Consider the following 19,621-nt stretch of genomic DNA (forward strand, 5'->3'; position numbering starts at 1 on the left):
TTTAGCATGCGCTGCGCACTTTTGAAGGTGCGCCCATGTGCGCCGAACGCACCATGTTGCATTTTGGCCTGCTCGGCGCACCTTCAAAAGTGTGCAGTGCACGCTAAAATCCTACTAGCGCACGGCCAGCGCACGGTCTGCGCACCCTATGCTAAAGATTGGGTGCGCAGATCGCATGCGGCATTGTGCGATAGTAGGCGGCGATGACCGGATGGGGCGGGCAGGGAGCCGGCAGGGGGCGGGGCTTAGCGGCACCGTGCGCTTCATGGAAAATACGCTAGTGTGAGACTAGCCTAATTCACTAGAATTCCATTTGGAACATATTAGTATTTACACTGAAATGTAATCATATATTGGTGTGCAAAACAATCATTGTGATTTTTAACGCAATGCTGGAGATCAACATTCTCACTGGTGCATGATTCTATGTAAACAGGCCTTGCACTGCTGAGAACAATGGCAGCCTATGCGCACTGAGCAATGTATTATAGATTGTTCAGTGCCCATATTTTACTGCTGTCAGCCTGTGTAAACAGGCCATTAAACAACCATCATTCAGTAAATGTTTACTCATCAGCGGTCATTTAGTGTCGCAAGTTGGTTTGTGTAAACAGACCCTAAAAACTAAACATCAGCTTCTGGCAGTATTCCTGAGGAATCTTAGTCCAAATCACATGGGCAATGGTTTCCAGTTCAGTAATATTCTCGGGATTATATGCTACAACCACCTTCAAATTCCACAAACGATTGCCTATGGGGTTCAAGTCCACACCAGAATCTTCCAGGACTTCTCCAGGAAAGCAAGAAGAAGTCTGGGCAGCCTTTGCCGTGAAACGAGAGGTTCATCTTCCATCAGACTGAGCATAGAAGTGTCCAGTATGGGGTAGCATTTTGCTGTCCCCCAGAAGCTTGATTTGACCAGTTTTCAGCGGTTCTCTGACTCAGTGGTTAAATGGTCAGCAGATTCAGAGGACAGGTAGAATGTCGGTTCCCTGCTTTCTGCATTTAATTGGAAAAGGAAACTCACATTATCTCTTTACTATTGTGAAAGACAAACTGGGAGCTGTAGGTTCCTGCTATACTAATGTATATAGCGGGGGCAGATCTGACATTGCATTTGATCATGTAGTAAGCTTGGTAATGTATTGGTACTGATGATGGTTTCTAATGACATTGGCTGTATATTTGGGGTCATTGTCCTGCTACAGAATACATTTGGTTCCAATCAGATGCCTCTCTGATGGTAGGTCACGATGAATAGGAATCTGCATTTTTCAGCATTAAGGACAACAATAAAAGGGCAACGTAAAAGAACATCAACGGTCAGCCAAGGATGAAAAACAATTTGTGATCACTTTACTTTGAAATCAAAAGATGTCCAGCAGTGTAGGACTAAACTACTATTCAGAGTAGTCAGGCCAGAAGTGTTTTTCATGGAAGAATTGTGATCAAAACCATACCTTCAACATAGAAACAAGACCAAGTGACTTAATAATGAAAACATAGGAACAGGAGTGCAGAACAATGTCAGAAGGTGCTCTGGACTAAATAGCCAAAATTTAAAATGCTTGGCTGTAGCAGAAGGCAGTTTCTTTGCCTAAGGGCTGGAGAGTGGTACAATAATTAGTGTTTGCAGGCAATGGTGAAATGTGGAGGAAGTTCCGGTTTGAGGTTGAAGATTTGAGGACTTTGTCAGGATTAATGGTATCTTCAATGTTGGGAAACATAGACCGATACTTATTCAGATTGCAGTACCATCAGGGAGTCATCTGATTGCCTTCAAATGTATTCTTCAACAGGACAATGACTCCAAACATACTGCCAATGTCATTAAGAACTATCTTTAGTGTGATGAAGAACAAGGAGACTTGGAAGTGATGATATAGACCTACAGAGCCTTGATCCAAACATTTAGTCTCTCTAGGATTACATGAAGTAACACAAGGATTTGCACAAGCCTCCATCCACAGAAGATCTGTGGTTAGTTCTCCAAGATGTTTGGAACAATCTCACTGCTGAGTTCCTTCAAAGACTCTGTGCAAGTGTACCTAGAAGAAATGATGTTTTGATGCTGTGTTGAAGGCAAAGGGCGAACACACTAAATATTGATTAGATTTAGTTTTCTCTTTTGTTCATTCTCTTTTCATTTTGTCAATTGAAAAATGCATAGACTAAGACTTGGATTACTTTCCAGCATTTTTTTCTCACCTGCCTAAAAAGTCTGAACAGTACTGTACATGTTAGCATAATATAGTATTAATAAGGAACTGAGTACAAACGCTCTTAAAGGGGTTGTCCCACACGTATAATGCCCTTTAATAAATATCTATCTTCAAGCCCTAACCACTTTTGTAATTTCCTCTTTCAATTCCCCTCAACTCCAGAAACAGGACATCATCAGGGGATAATGGTGACAGAAGCTGTGGTAAGTGGGGGTGATACAATCTGCAAAGTGACTGCAGCGCCATTTTCGTATGATGTCTCAAAAAGACTTCCCTCAAAAGAAACGTCAAAAGAAGTAAAGAAAAAATGCACATATAGGGAATAGCTGTATAGGTAGAATTGTAGACAATTTTGTAACAAAGCAACTTATAAGGGCTTAAAGATAGACATTTATAAAGGGCTTTAGAGGTGTTGGATAATCCCTTTAAGGCTACTTATAGACCATCAAACACTCAACATGTTTGACATTTTATAGTCAATTACTTCTGCTACTTTGCTCTCAAAACTGGCTTTTTTAAGAATAAATGCAGAGTCTGTGAATCAGCACTCATAAGCGATGACCAATGAGGATTACAGGCTCACTTATACATTTTTTTTTCATTGAAGTTTCAGTAACTAAGATGTGTCTGAAAAACACTTCTCAGAAAAGATGCATACTTCAGTTTATTTTCACATAGTGGATCGTGTATCAAGCTGAAACTTCAGTCTGACACACAGAATTTTATTGGTTACAGTCATTTTGGAATACTGTAATTAGTATAAACTTGTTGTTACTTTGAACAAATTGTACACAAAATTGTAGTGTGATGCAATTAATGCTGCATTAGCAATGCCTGTGGAGTACTCATTTGATAGCACTGGTGAAAAACCTATTACAGACAATCTTAAAGGGAATGTGTAATCAAAAATGAACTAATGTATAAATTAGGTTATCATGTTCTCATATATTTGTTTAATTTTTGATAATGTTTCTTTCTTCATCAGGCTTGTTTACGAGGGGCGATCCAAAAGTAATGATAATTGGTTATTTCTATTGCACACAGAAATTAAAATAAAATGTTTTCTTCTCTTTTAGGTACCCACTAGTCTAGGAAAAAAAAATCACTTAAATAGGCCATGATTCCCGGGAGCTACATTCATTTGAATATGAACTGCCAAGGAGTGAACATCAAAATGGAAAAAAACGAGCTCAGAGCTGTCATCAAATACCTCTGCTTGAAAAAAATATCTACCAAAGACATACACAGCGACTTGGTGGAAACATTAGGGGACTCTTCTCCTCCATATTCCACAGTTGCACGCTGGGCCAAGGAATTTAAGCTGGGAAGAACATCGACGGAAGATGAACATCGCGAAGGACGCCCATCCACGTCCCTCAATGAAGAAAACGTGAAAAAAGTTGAAGAAGTTGTGTTGGCAGATCGAAGAGTGACTATCAGGCATGTAGCTGAGGTCACAGGGATCTCATATGGCAGTATTCAAAGAATCCTTGCAAAAGAATTGCATATGAGAAAGGTCTCCGCGCGTTGGGTGCCAAAAATGTTAACCGACGAGCAAAAGAAGAAACGAGTTGACATTTCAATAGCAAATCTCGAAAAGTTCCAAGCAGACAAGGAGAATTTTTTGTCACGTTTTTTGACCATGGATGAGACCTGGATCCACCACTTTGATCCCAAAACTAAACAACAATCGATGACATGGAAAGAAGCCGACGAACCGACGCCAAAGAAATTCAACGTGTCAAGCTCAGCAGGGAAGGTTATGGCGTCTGTTTTTTGGGACGCTGAAGGAATTATTATGGTGGACTATTTGGAGAAGGGAGCCACTGTTACGGGCTCCTACTACGCAGAACAAATAAGAAGATTGCGGGAGGCTATCAAGGAGAAAAGGCGTGGCAAACTGCGGGCTGGAGTGCTGTTTCACCAAGATAACGCACCGGCTCACAAAGCTGCAGTTGCCATGGCTACCATTCAAGAAGCGGGCTTTGAACTGGTGGAACACCCCCCCTATTCGCCAGATCTAGCCCCCAGTGACTTCTTTCTCTTTCCTTGGCTCAAGGAACACCTCCGGGGCAAGAAATTTGATGACAATAGCGACGTGATAACTGCTGTTGGGGAGTTTTTTGAGGGTCAAGATCAAGAATTTTTTTCGAAGGGAATTCTAAGTTTAAAAAAGAGATGGACTAAATGTATAGACTTGTTAAAAGACGATGTAGAAAAATAAAAATTTTTTTTACTATATTCATTGTGTTTATTATTGATTATCATTACTTTTGAATCGCCCCTCGTAGATGTTCTTTTGCATACATCTGATGCTGAATTTTATGTTGAGGACGCAGGAAAGGTTTTCATCTGATTACTATTCCATGAAGGCCATATTTGTGCTGGTGTCTTTGAAAAGAAGAACAATATTCCACAACTCCAGAATCTTTCTGAAGATCTTTTGCGGTCAAGAGGGAATTCTCATTTGCCTCTTTAGAAATTGTACGAGCAGCTCTCACTGAAATTTTGCTTGGTCTTCCAGACCTTATCTTGACTTCCACTGTTCCTGTTAACTTCAATTTCTTAGTTACATTACACTGTTCAGTTTATCCAGCCTGTCTCTTGTGTATTACATTTTCCTCTGTGTAGACTCATTTTTATTGTTTGTTCATGCTTTTAATCTGTTAGTATGATTTACACAGCTATTTTTTTTACTTTAGCCCCATTTGTCAGCTTTTGTGTGAATATATTAATTGGTACATGTGGGGGTCTACAGATTCCAATTAGATCTATTAGTGTAAGATGTATTTTTTTTTTAAATTTTAATATTTTTTTGTTTCTTATTAGTATGTAACATAAACGCCTAATTAAAACAACTGATAATTTCTATTGCTCATTAAGGCGCCCTGACACCTTAGATAGTTGTCGGCCCATAGCTATCTCACCTGACTCTATAATACATATAAATGCTCAGCTGGTTCCGCCACTCTATTGAGAAAGTGGAATTGAGCAGCTAGAAGCTGTAGTTTATGCACCATGGAGGCTAATACTTGAATTTATACTGTCAGATCCTTGTTTCTCCATATATCAATTGCTCCGATGATATCAACAAATTAGAGTTAGTATAGATAGACACACAAAAAAACATCAAATGTCCTTGGTAATAGTAAGAATACAAAAGTTTATTCAAAGGCTCAGATAACAGAGGAGGGGAGGGAAAATATACAAATATGCATACACGCAAAATGGACGCCCATAAAGAACAGGTGCTTGTCAAATGCGTCAGTATGTATAAATCCTAGATCCCAACATGGGTCTAATAAAAATAATTGCACAACCACACAACAACTAGGGTTTAACCCCTTCCCGACTTGTGACGTCACGTAGGCGTCATGAACTCTTGTGGCTTCCCGACCTGTGACGCCACATAGGCGTCATGGCAGGATTGCGTTCCTGTGGGTTGAGTGACCAGGGTCACTGAAATGTCACCTAACCTGCAGGTACGTGAGGCACTGTAGTTGACCCCAGGGGGGTGGCTTTGCCCCCCTGTGGCTACAATCGCTCTGGTGACCTCTGTGTCACCTCCCCCAATCTGATTAGAGCTGGCATCCATGTGACGCTATCCCTCCAATCAGATGTGGAGGGGCGGTGTTAACTATGGCTGCCTTCGCTCTTCAGCCTCATCCCGTCCGTGGAAGCTGAAGAGCGAGGTCCCTGCCAGCCGCTGCCGCCACCACCGACTGACCGCGATCTGCCGTCGCTGCCGGTGATTGGTGGTATTCACTCCCCTTTGCTGCCCTCCGCTCCCCCATCATCTGATTCCACCCCTCACCTCCGCTCCCTCCCCTGGTGATCACCCCCTGCCCCAGTGATCACCCCCCTGCCCCAGTGATCACCCCCCCTGCTGCTGTCAGCTCCTGCATCTTATCCCCCTCCTGCCCCCTGCGCCTGACAGACCCCTCCTGCCCCGGTGATCACTCTCCACCCCGGTGTTCACCCCCCTCCCCAGTGATCACCCCCCGCCCCAATGATCACCTCTCTGGCCCTGTGATCACCCACAGGCCAGTGCCTTGCTTATACCAGCCGACTGGTGTAAGGCCCCCTGCAGCTGCTGGTGATCGCCCTCTGCTGCTGCCGGTGATCATTCCCCTGCCCAGATGACCACTCCCTGCCATGGTGTCCACTAACGATTGGAGTTAATTTTCCATTCAAAAAGTCAAATGGCGCTCCGTCCCTTCCGAGCCCTGCTGTGCGCTCAAACAGTGGTTTATGACCACATATGAGTTATCGTTGTACTCAGGAGACATTGCCCAACAAATTTTAGGATTCATTTTATACTGTTGCCCATATGAAAATGAAAAAATTGAGGCTAAAATAACATTTTTGTTGGAAAAATTAAAATGTCCATTTTTTCTTTCCACATTGCTTTAGTTCCTGTGAAGCACCTGAAGGGTTAATAATCTTCCTGAATGTAGTTTTGAGTAGCTTGAAGGGTGCAGCTTTTGGAATGGTGTCATTTTGGGTGTTTTCTGTCATGTTGGCCCCTCAAAGTGACTTCAAATGTGATGTGGTCACTAAAAGAATGGTTTTGTAAATTTTGCTGGAAAAATGAGAAATTGCTGATAAACTTTGAACCCTTATAACTTCCTAACAAAAACTTTTTTTCCCCAAATTTGTGCTGATGTAAAGTAGACATGTGGGAAATGTTATTTAATAACTGTTTTGTGTCACATAACTCTCTGGTTTAACAGAATAAAAATTCAAAATTTGAAAATAGTGAAATTTTCAAAATTTTCACTAAATTTCTGATTTTTTCACAAATAAGTGCAAAAATTATCAACCTAAATTTACCACTAACATGAAGCCCAATATGTTATGAAAAAACATTCTCAGAATCGCTAGGATCCATTGAAGCATTCCTGAGTTATTACCTCATAAATGGACGCTGGTCAGAATTGCAAAAAATGGCAAGGTCAGTAAGGTCAAAATAGGCTGGGTGGTGAAGGGAATAATATCTAAGGCATATCTAATATCTAAGTCATAATTATATAAATGACATAATACATACAGGTATATAAGCCTTAGATAGGATATATATTTACCTACAAATGAATGATACCAAGGTGTCAAGCTCCTGGAATACTGTGTCCAGTTTTGGGCACCATATTTTAAAAAAGACATCAACAAAATGGAGCAAGTTCAGAGAATAGCGACCAGATTGGTGACCGGTCTGCAAACCATGTCCTATGAGGAATGGTTACACGATTTGGGAATGTTTCGCTTGCAAAAAAAGAGACTGAGGAGACTTAATAGCTGTCTACAAATATCTCAAGGGCTGTCACATTGTAGAAGGATCATTTTTATTCTCATTTGCACAAGTGTAAGGAGGTGGCAGGGAGTATCAACTGCCTTCCTCCTCCAATATATGTCAGCACGTGTGTCCCATGCGGCACCCGGATGGTTCATCTATGCTTAAACTGTATTGTGTGACGTGTTGTGCATCCGGACGACGCCATTCTAACGTGGAGAGCAGAAGTGATTCTGAAGTAACCCACTGTGACCTGGGGCTGGGACTGAAACTGTCTTTTCATATGAAAGGGGCCAAAGTGCTCCCTGACTGTGACCTAGTGGACTCGGCTATGACTACCACCCCGTGCCACCTTGTTACAGAAGGAAAGACTAGAAACAATAGGATGAAACTGAATGGAAGGAAACAGATTAGATATTAGAAAAAACTTTTTGACAGTGAGGGTGATCAATGAGTGAAACAGGCTGCCACGAGAGGTGGTGATTTCTCCTTCAATGGATGTCTTCAAACAGAGGCTGGACAGACGTCTGACTCGGATGATTTAGTGAATCTTGCTTTGAGCAGGGGGTTGGACCAGATGACCGAGGAGTCCCTTCCAACTCTACCATTCTATGATTCTATGATTCTATGGATGGACGTGCACCCACCTTGACGTGCGTTTCAGAAAAACCTTTTTGGAGTTAGTGTGTATGAGAGATTAAATGATTAAAGGAGTTTTCTGATTTCAGAAACTCCTGTACGACAGCCACTGTTTGTTTTTTTTATTAAAAAAAAGAAAACACTCCAAAATTAACTTGATTCACCCTCCCCTGGTCCAGCTCTGTGTCTTAGCTGCTTCTCACGATGCCTGTTACTGAAAGCAGTATTGTCAGGCTGACAGCACAGGCCGCTCAGAGCTGCAGAGCTCACTGATTGGCTGCAGTGTCAAATTTGATGTCAGCACTGCAGACAATAACAGACACAAGGAGCAATGACAGAGAGTTAGCGCTGGACCAAGGGAGGCTGAGTAGAGTGCAGTTTGTTTTTTTTAAAACAAACTGCAGCTGGGGGACAGTGGGTTTTATTAACTGGAAAACCCCTTTAAGATTATATGTGAATAATATTTTGAAATAAGTACATACCATATGAAGAAAACTTATAGAATTACAACTGTGAACAATATTCAACGAACTTGTTAAGATTTGTGATATTTTATTATATTAAATATATTACAAAAATATGTTTATGGTTTGGGAAGGTTTCACATTGGATGAGTAAAATGCAAATTTACTTATACCAACAATTGCTTAATCCGTTAACATAGCATCAGATGGGATATGCTAATGACCCTCGGCTCCTGCTCTGCTGCGAGCAGGAGCCAAGTGTCATGCGTCTGTGCTCCGAGCCTCTCACACAGAGAGGATCGGAGCACAGCTGCGGAGGAAATCGGCCAAGAAAAAAAACGCTGATGGGAGCTGCCACATAGGTGAATACTGGTCCGAGTGCTATGCAATGTTTTATCCCATAGAATTTGTCCATATTCAACACTAGTGTGACCCGGGCCTCATATGAGAACTTCTTTGATTAAACCTAAGTTCTTAAGCTCCGCTGCTGTCTCTTCTTGTAGTGGTGCTTAAGGTTATCTTCAGGTGCCTTCATGTCCTGCTTCTCTTCCAGTAAAAAGAGGCGGCGTCCTTATGTTTTATTAAATCATTTGGTCCCTTATCATTTGAGGAGGAAGATAACTGTAGTGACACAAGCTTGATAGATTTCTTCACTGGTAGAGTGGATCAGCTGGAGACCTCCTGGTGACAGACAATTATAGTCAGCAGATTGAGTGTGGACTTGTAAAGGTACTGTCACACTTAGCGATGCACTAGCGATCCCGACCAGCGATATGACGCGGTCAGGATCGCTGGTGCATCGCTAAGTGGTCGCTAGTGAGATGCCACACAGGCAGATCTCACCAGCGACATCGCAGCGGTCGGGGGTCATTACTTACCTGTCAGACAAGGCGATGAAGACGTCCTCCCGCCCGAGTCCACGCGTCGCTCGTCTCCACAGCAGGAAGCCCAGCAGGAAGCTGACGACGAGAAACGGTCCAGGACGTTCTCGCGCGATCAGCGATAACCAGCGGGGGAGCCGGTTGGAGATAAGTATCAGACATAGCGATATCGCTAGCAATATCGCTATAACGTCACAAAAACAGTGACGTTATAGCGATATTGCTAGCGATATCGCTTAGTGTGACAGGCCCTTTAAGGACACTTACAAATTGCTTGTAAAATGTTCCCATAACAATTTGTCACCATAGGGTAACCATTACTGCGTCTGGTCAAAATAATTTCTCCCTGATAAAAAACATGACCCAATCCAAACTGTGAGCTGTTTGTCTGCATGTATAAAAGTAAGGCCCCATTCACACATCAGTATTTCATCAGTATTTGTATGCCAAAACCAGTAGTGTCTCCAAAACACAGAACAAGTGTCAATCTTTCTATTATAGTCTGTTAGTTTGACTTCTAGTTTTGACATAAAAACTCTGACCATGTACCGCTCCATTTCCGATTTTAGAGAATTACAATATATCCATAAAAATCGGATTCTTTAGTGTGGCATCCAAATTTTTTCTTTCTCCCATAGACTTGAATGGGTGAGTCTTATCCAATTTCTAGAGGAAACTAGTGCATGCTGCAAATTTCTTTCACAGATTCGGTAAGTGAAAAAATTCTTCATCTGCACTGCCCATTAAAAAACATTGGTTCGAGTACGATCTGTTTTCTTAATTGACTGCAATCAGACTGAAAATATGGTCGCTTGCACAGATCCCACCAGTGCCACCAATTTGTCAGGGGACACAACTCTGCTGGCTTCAACTGTAAGGACAGTCACACAATTGACTAACGAGTGATGGATGAGGCTGCAGCTGCTTTCACTGGTAGACCGGTTATTTGGGAACTCACAGTGACCATATGGTATATACAACTCTGATTCCAATGCATGGAATTTATATATATTTATATACAGTTGTGCTCAAAAGTTTTATTTTTAAAAAAATTATGTGGAAGCATGATTGAAAAGCAATGTCTGACTTTCATTTGTTCATTTTCATAGATTTTTATTACTTTTGTCAGATTCAAGCTATTTCTCTCACCATTATGAGGTTTTCTGTCATTAAACGAGGGGAACCAACAATTTTGACCACGTGTGTATGTGACCTAGTGTTACCTTTGTCATCATAGTTACTTTGAATGTGAATGTACAGTGGCATGTAAAAATTTGGGCACCTCTGGTCAAAATTACTGTTATTGTGAACAGTTAAGCAAGTTGAAGATTAAATTATCTCTAAAAGGCCTAAAGTTAAAGAAGACACATTTCCTTTGTATTTTAAACAAAAAATAAAAAAATATATATATATGTATATATTTTTTCCCATTTTTTTAATTACAAAAAAGAAAATTGGACAATGCAATTTTTTTTGCACCCTGCATGTTTAATACCTAGTAGCACCCCGTTTTGCAAGTATCACAGCTTGTAAATGCATTTTGTTGCCAGCCAAGAGTCTTTCATTTCTTGATTGAGGGATTTGCATCTATTGTTCCTTGGAAAATGTTTCCAGTTCTGTGAGATTCCTGGTTCGTCTTGCATGCACTGCTATTTTGAAGTCTAGCCACAGATTTTCAATGATGCTCAGATCAGGGGACTGTGGGGGCCATTTTAAATCCTTCAGCTTTCGCCTTTTGAAGGAGTGTGTTGAGGATTTTGATGTGTGTTTAGGATCATTATCTTTTTGTAGAAGCCATCCTCTTTTCAACCAGCATTTTTACAGATGGTGTTATGTTTGCATCAAGAATTTGTTGTTTAAATTTCATTGAATTCCTTCTTTCCTCTATCCGTGAAATGATCCCCATGTTAATGGCTGCAACACAACCCCAAAGCATGATTGATCCACCCCCGTGCTTAATGATTGGCGAGATGTTCTTTTCCTGAAATTTTGTACCTTTTTTTTCCACATTTGATCATTGTGGCCAAAGAGTTCTATTTTAACTTCATCGGTCCACAGGACTTGTTTCCAAATGCATCAGGCTTGCTTAGATGTTCTTTTGCATACTTCTGATGCTGAATTTTATGGTGAGGATGCAGGAGAGGTTTTCTTCTTCCATGAAGGCCATTTTTGTGCAGGTGTTTCTGAACAGTAGAACAATGCACCACAACTCCAGAGTCTGCTAAATCTTTCTGAAGGTCTTTTTCAGTGAACCGGGGGTTCTGACTTGCCTCTAGCAATCCTATGAGAACCTCTAAATTAAATTTTGCTTGGTCTTATCTTGACCTCCACTCTTCCTGTTATCTTACATTTCTTAATTACATTTCGAACTGAGTAAAGGACAACTTGCAAACGCTTTGCTATCTTCTCAAAGCCTTCTCATGCTTTGTGGGCCTGGCCTTTCTTAACGATGATAGTGAAAAAAACATAACTATAACAGGCTAATTAAGGTCTGAAAACTTGGTCAAAATTATCTGAGAACACAAATCTCCAAGAGTGCCCAAGCTTTTGCATCAGCCCATTTTCTTTTTTGTAATTTTTAAAATGACTTTTTTTTGCCTAAAATACAAAGGAAATGTGTCATCTTTAACTTTAGCCCTTTAGAAATCATTTCGTCTTCAACTTGCTTAACTGTTCACAATAACAGTAATTTTGTCCAGGCGTGCCCAAACCTTTACATGCCACTGTAATTCTATATGGTTTTAATTATTATTTGCATCAGTATTCCAAACAATTCTAAACAGTTTTCCACATCCAACATTCAAGAGATTTTTTTTTTAGTTCTCAATACTGCTAGAAGATGATGACATAACATTTGCATTTTTTAGCCCACATACACATATGAACTTATGTTCAGTGCACTTCTCTCTGCTGAAATTATCTGTTCATTTCTAGGAATGTAGTATTATACAGTATGTTGTGTGCCTGTGAGTAGTATTAACCAAGAATAAATACTATAATTTATATAAGACGCAAAAACAATCATTCAAGGGCAAAAGAATCAAACACAGATGGGGAAATAGGGAAATTCAGTTAACTACCAACTCATTCACTTCATGGAATCCTAAGCTACAAAAGAACGAGGGTGATTAAAGCTTTACCAAAGAGCTTCGCAAGGATGCATTTCTTATGACACAGTATCTCCAACTGAGAAAAGTGAGCTCCAGAGTCTCATTATGTGAGAATATTCATACCACGAGGACGATGTGTAATTAAAATGTTTCTTCTGATTCTGTAATAGAGAAGCTAATTTTGCATTTACTGTTTCTTCTAGGAATGAGCAATTCTGGCTGCCAAAAAAGCACAAGGCTACAAGGCTGTATTTGTCCTTAATGCTGCTGTAGGCATTTCAATGGTATGCCACCTACTGAAAAATCAGACTAAGGGTATGTGGACTCTACACCTTTTTCAGGTGATAATGCCTCTGAAGAAGCACTTAATAAACACTAAAAAGAAATAATGTATGTGCTGTAGTGTAAAAACTACTTGCTGTGCATGTTCTGTCTTTAGAGATTATTTTAACCACTTCAGGTTTTCAATTAGCAAAGTGGTTAAAAGAAGTGACCTGACCATTCTTTGGCCGACTTCTGCTTGGAAACTAATCATTAGTATATTCAAAAGAATTCAAATAAATAAACTGATCCTAAAGGATGTCAGAAAAGATGACTGAAGGGAATTATAAAAAAAAGTCACTTCAAGATCAAAAAGATGGCATGTCCTGAAGTGTCTTCCACCTGAAAAAGTTGAAGGGTTTGCAGATGTCTAAAAGACATTGCATGGAAGAGCCCTAACAGTGCACATACCTTCTAGATAGTAGTTAATGTTGCAATAGATATTATACTAAATTTGGTCAAACCAGGAGATATCAGGTTTGGCAGACAGTCTAACGTGTATGGGTGCTCCTGACTGATGATTGTTAGGGAAAATAAGGATCCAGCGTGTCTGGTTTCGGACTGCAGATCATTTTCTTCTACGAGTGATAATCTGCCATCAGAGATGTCTAGCAGCAGCTCTCATAGAGAAGACAGGAGTGCACAGCAGAGTCACCGCACCTGTGCATGGCAGAGACAGGCAAGATAATAGTCAGCCATTTGTATACGGGCTTTAGTCTAATACTTGTTCTGCTGACATATATGGCCCTATTCAAACGGCTATATTTTTAGTCCAATATACTGACCCTATAATGATCTAGTATTAAGTCTAATAAATTAAAGATTGCTATATCTACATTAATCACCATCACCAGAACCACTGTCGGTACACGGCTAAAACACTAGAACTGCCATCAGTACATGGCTACATCACCAGAACAACAGTTGGTTCATAACTGGGAGGAAATTAAAATAATTCCTCTTAGCAGCCTCCAGCTTTGAGTCATTGAGGTGCAGCCCTCCACACTGCCCACGCTTCATACTGAACCTGCCATGTTACCCAACTCTTCATACTGAGCCCCCCATGCAGCTTCTTTCATCATACTGAGCCCTTCACACTGCCCCACTCTCCATACCGAGACCTCCTACTCTGCCCCCCTCTCCAGATTGAGACCCCCACACTGCCACATTATCCATACTGAACTCCCACACTGGACAACTCTTCATACTAAGCCCCCTATGCTTCCCCACTCTTCATACTGAGCCAATCACACTGCCGAACTCTCCAGATTGAGACCCCAATGCTTACCCACTCTCCATACAGAGCTTAGCATGCTACCCACACTTGATACTGAGCCACCCACACGGCCCTATTTACATACTGAGCCCCTCCATGCTGCCCCACTCTCTATACTGAGCCCCCACACTATGCCTTGCTCTGTAAGCACTCCTTAATTCATAGTCTATAGTAATAGCCCCAGCAACCCCCAGTCTTTAGAAATAGCCCCAGTAACCTCCATTCTATAGTAATAGCCCCCTAACAGGACCTCCAATGTCTAGTGGCATATATGGGCCTGCTTGCTGGTAATCATATAAAAATAAGCAAAATGTGACAGAACCTGGTGACAGAACCTCTTTAGAGAGCACCTATCACCATTTTTGGCTGCCCTTTTAATTTAAGAAAACAATGGACAGTTGAATACAGATGATTTGAAAATATAACGTCTATTACTAAAAATGTTGCCAAGTGTCCCAACTGGCCACCTACAGGAGAGAAATGTTTTGCACAGGGGTGTCCGGCTCATTCCTCATTGTAGGTCTGTGTTCTAGTACTGGTGTAATCTCTGTAGTGTCACTAGAGTACAATGGTGTCTATCTCTGGCAACAGCTAGGTAGCTACGTACAGGGGCCTGAGTGCCACATGTGACACCTGACCCACTAGTTGGTTAACTAATGAGCACAAACAAAGTTGAATGCTTATGGATGATGGCCCAGAGAAATGTCATGCATGACTCACAAACTGCACAAATCTAGACATTTGACTTCAGCAATTGAACAACTTTTTTGCCTCTTCTTCAAGCCATGGTGGAACAATTCATTCCAGGACTCTTTTCTCAGAACCAATCTTTACATCTTTCAATGCTTTGGGATTATGGAGTTTAGAGACAATTTTCCACACATTCAGCTTTTATTGACAAATAATCCAGAGTCAAAAACGCAAATGGCCCATCAAAAATTAATCCTGTGCATCTGTACGGAGATGCTATGGGCAATGGGCTTATTCACACTTTAAAATAAAACTAAGAGTGCATTTACAGTGGCTGATGATCAGTGATGAGCATTTCTACGAAAGCTCATTTCATGATTATTGGCCTTTCTAATTAGGATGCCAATCACTCGATGAACAAGCTTACAAAATCATAATTCTTGGCAACACAACATCCTGCTGAGAACAATGATATTTTATGTGCATAGAATGATTGTGTTGATTGTTTTGTGCTATTGTTATTATGAATCGATTTACAGGATTCAGTTCATTGACCTCACCAGTAATCAGAGAACTGTCAGTAATCTGACATCCTTGAGAACTGCCTCCTACCTTCCGGCACTTGCGTCAGCTCACAACAATGACATTGCGTCAGGACAGCAAATCAAAAAACGAGCTGAGGATGCCAGGATGAAGGAGATGGTTCTAAGGGCATCCAGTATCTACAGATTACTGACGTGGCCGATACACTGGGTCAGTCAAATCGATTTACACCAACTCTATTCTGTGTGTATGGAAGTTTGAGGATTGGCCTGTCTAAAAAGGCCGTAAAATGACCACTGATTAACTAGTCAGTCAGTGATCGTTTAACATATACGATTGGCCATTATAATATCATTTCCCACTGAGTATATGAATATATGCAAATGAGCGCAATTGGAATAATTATTTCCATAGCTCACAATTACTGGTTGATCGGCCACCAATAATACATTTTATGCTAGGGTTACATGGCGGCATGCATCTGGTGATGTTTAGACTGTGCTCTTATTGCAACATTGAATCTAACGATTTCCTATGGTGTTACATTGCAATTTCCATACTACTATGATTGAGACACCGAGGTACAAATGTTTCCAAATGTGTTGGATTTTCTCTTTTTCTTAATTGCAGGAAAATAAGGCAACACAAAGTTATACTTATAATGTTGTGTATTTTATTACATACTTATTTACTATACTTAGAAAGTTTTTGGCTCTTAGTGCACGTTTCGGTAAAATTGTGCAAGGTCATCTGCCAACGACAACCTCATCAGATGGGGCCCTACACTAACAGACTAAAGGCCCCGTCACACTAAGCGACTTACCAGTGATCCCGACACTGATATCAAGGTGTCAGGATGGCTGGTAAGTCGCTATGTGATCGCTGGTGAGCTGTCACACAGACAGCTTCACCAGCGATCAGCACAGCGATGCCGAGCACCCGGCATTGCTGGCCATCCTGTAAAAAATAGAATCAAAATAAAAAATATTGTTATTCTCACCTTCCGACGTCCTGTTCAGCCATCCCGCCTCTCTCCACGCTCCGGTCCCAGTGATCCTTTGCATGAATGACCGCGAGATGTCACGGTCTCGAGGGATAACAAAGTCTTGCGGTCATTCATGCAAAGGATCACTGGGACCGGAGCGTGGAGAGAGGCAGGATAGCTGAACAGAACGTCAGAAGGTGAGAATAACAATATTTTTTATTTTTTTATTATTTTTTACACCTGATCGCTGGTCTCCCGCCTGTCACACACAGCGATGCGTGCTGGCCAGCGGGAGACCAGCAACCAAAGAAATGTCCAGAGGTTTCTTCCAGCGATCAGCGATACTGGCAGGGGGGCCGCTCGCTGATCGCTGTCACACACAGCGATCTCGCTGGTGAGATCGCTGTTACGTCACAAAAGTTGTGACTCAGCAGCGATCTCGCTACCGAGATCGCTTAGTGAGACGGGGCCTTTACCTATGTATTGTGTTTACACTCTTCTTCTTATCAACATCACAATCCTTTCATTACAATTACAATATTATTATACTTGCTATTTGATATCATTACTCTAGTACAATGAAATCCAAAGAATTAAAGCTGTCGATCCAGAAGAAAGCAAAAATCCATGGACACATTAAGTCAATTTGTGCAAAGGGAAAAAATTCCTTTTTGACCCTGGGAAAAAACGATCAGTACTGCTGACGCCTAGTAATGTACTATACTATTATTATAGTATTTCTGATAATACTATACTATTATAATTTATATTTCTATTTTATTACTATCAGTATTTAAAAAAAAAAAAATTTCTCTTTTTTAACTTGCTCTTTCTAATATTACGAATATTATTACTAATACTTCTATTCTTTACTATTTACTATTAATTAGATCCCTATTCCTAACGCTATTGAAGGCAAAAAAAACAGTACACGTTCAGCAAATTCAGGCCACAGGAGAAAAATTCCTTCTTGACCCCAAGAAAAGGCGATCAGTTAACCCCTTACCTACAATGGACGTAATATTCCGTCCATGTGACCCTGGACCTAATTACCATGGATGGAATATTACGTCCCAGCGATCAGCGGCGCCCACGTGGTGAGCGCCGCTGATCGCGGCCGGGTGTCAGCTGATTATCACAGCTGACACCCGGCACAATGTGTCAGGGGCGGTCACGGACCGCCCCCGACATGTTAACCCCTTGTACACCACGATCAAACGCGATCGCGGTGTACCGGGGGTTAAAGGGAAGCATCGGCAGGGAGGGGGCTCCCTCCGTGCTTCCCTGAGCCCCCCACAGCAGCGCAATGTGCAGCGCTGCTGCGGGGGTCTCTTTCCCTACAGGCCCCCGGATCCAAGATGGCAACGGGGGCCTTCGGGGGCCTGTAGGGAGCTGACTTCCTCACTGCCTGCAAAGCGCAGGCATGAGGAAGTCTGCAGAACTGCCTGTGACAGATTGCTCATCTGTCACAGTGATCTGTGATGTGACAGATCAGCGATCTGTCACAGGACAGTGATGTCCCACCTGGGACAAGGTAATAAAGTAAAAAAAAATAAAAGTGTTAAAAATAATTTTAAAAAAATCGCTAAATAAATTAGTAAAAAAAAAAAAAAATATTCCCCAATAAATCAATTTTTTCAAAATAAAAAAAAACAATAAAAGTACACATATTTGGTATCGCCGCGTCCGTAGCGACCCGCCCTATAAAACTGTCCCATTAGTTAACCCCTTTAGCGAACCCCTTAAAAAATAAAAATAAAAAACGAAACAAAAAATAATGATTTATTATCATACCACCGAACAAAAAGTGCAATAACACGCGATCAAAAAGACGCATATAAATATCCATGGTACCGCTGAAAACGTCATCTTGTTCCGCAAAAAACGAACCACCATACAGCATCATAAAATAAAAAAGTTATAGCTCGCAGAATAAAGTGATACAAAAATAATTATTTTTTATATAAAATTGTTTTCATTGCAAAAAAACGACAAAACATAAAAAAAGACCTAAATGAGGTATCGCTGTAACCATACTGACCCGAAGAATAAAAATGCTTTATCAATTTTACCGCACGCGGAACGGTGTAAACGCACCCCCCCAAAAGAAATTCATGAAACGCTGGTTTTAGTTCATTCTGCGTCCAAAAATCGGAATAAAAAGCGATCAAAAAATGTCACGTGACCGAAAATGGTACCAATAAAAACGTCAACTCGTCCCGCAAAAAAAAAGACCTCACATGACTCGGTGGGTCAAAATACTGAAAAATTATAGCTCACAATATGTGGTGATGCAAAAACTATTTTTACAATAAAAAGCGTCTTTTAGCGTGTGACAGCCGCCAAACATAAAAACCTGCCATATAGCCATATATAGTAAATCAAACCCCCCCCGTTATCACCCCCTTAGTTAGGGAAAAATAATAAAACTAAAAGAAAATGTATTTATTTCCATTTTCCCATTAGGGTTAGGGTTAGGGCTAGGGTTAGGGCTAGGGTTAGGGCTAGGGTTAGGGATAGGGGTGTGTTGGGGTTAGGGTTGGAGTTATAATTGTGGGGATTCCACTGTTTGGGCACATCAGGTGCTCTCCAAATGCAACATGGCGTCTGATCTCAATTCCAGCCAATTCTGCGTTGAAGAAGTCAAATGGTGGTCCTTCCCTTCCAAGCTCTGCCATGCACACAAACAGTGTTTTACTCCCACATATGGGGTATCAGCCTACTCAGGACAAATTACAAAATAACTTTTGGGGTCCAATTTCTCCTGTTACCCTTAGGAAAATAAAAAATCGGGGGCAAAAATATCATTTTTGCGGAAAAAAATGATTTTTTTATTTTCACGCCCAGGCGTTATAAACTTCTGTGAAGCACTTGGGGGTTGAAAGTGCTCACCACACATCTAGATAAGTTCATTAGGGGGTGTAGTTTCCAAAATGGGGTCACTTGTGGGGGGTTTCCACTGTTTAGGTACATTAGGGGCTCTCCAAAGGCAACTTGACACCCGCAGACCATTCCATCAAAGTCTGCATTCCAAAACATCACTACTTCCCTTCCAAGCCCCAACGTGTCCCCATACAGTAGTTTTCTCCCACATATGGGGTGTCAGCGTACTCAGGACAAATTGGACAACAACTTTTGGGGTCCAATTTCTCCTGTTACCCTTGGGAAAATAAAAAAAATGGGGACTAAAAGATGATGTT

This window comes from Dendrobates tinctorius, unplaced genomic scaffold (assembly GCF_039654945.1).
Source record: "Dendrobates tinctorius isolate UK_male_01 unplaced genomic scaffold, ASM3965494v1 ptg000005l, whole genome shotgun sequence".
Classification (NCBI taxonomy): Eukaryota; Metazoa; Chordata; class Amphibia; order Anura; family Dendrobatidae; genus Dendrobates; species Dendrobates tinctorius.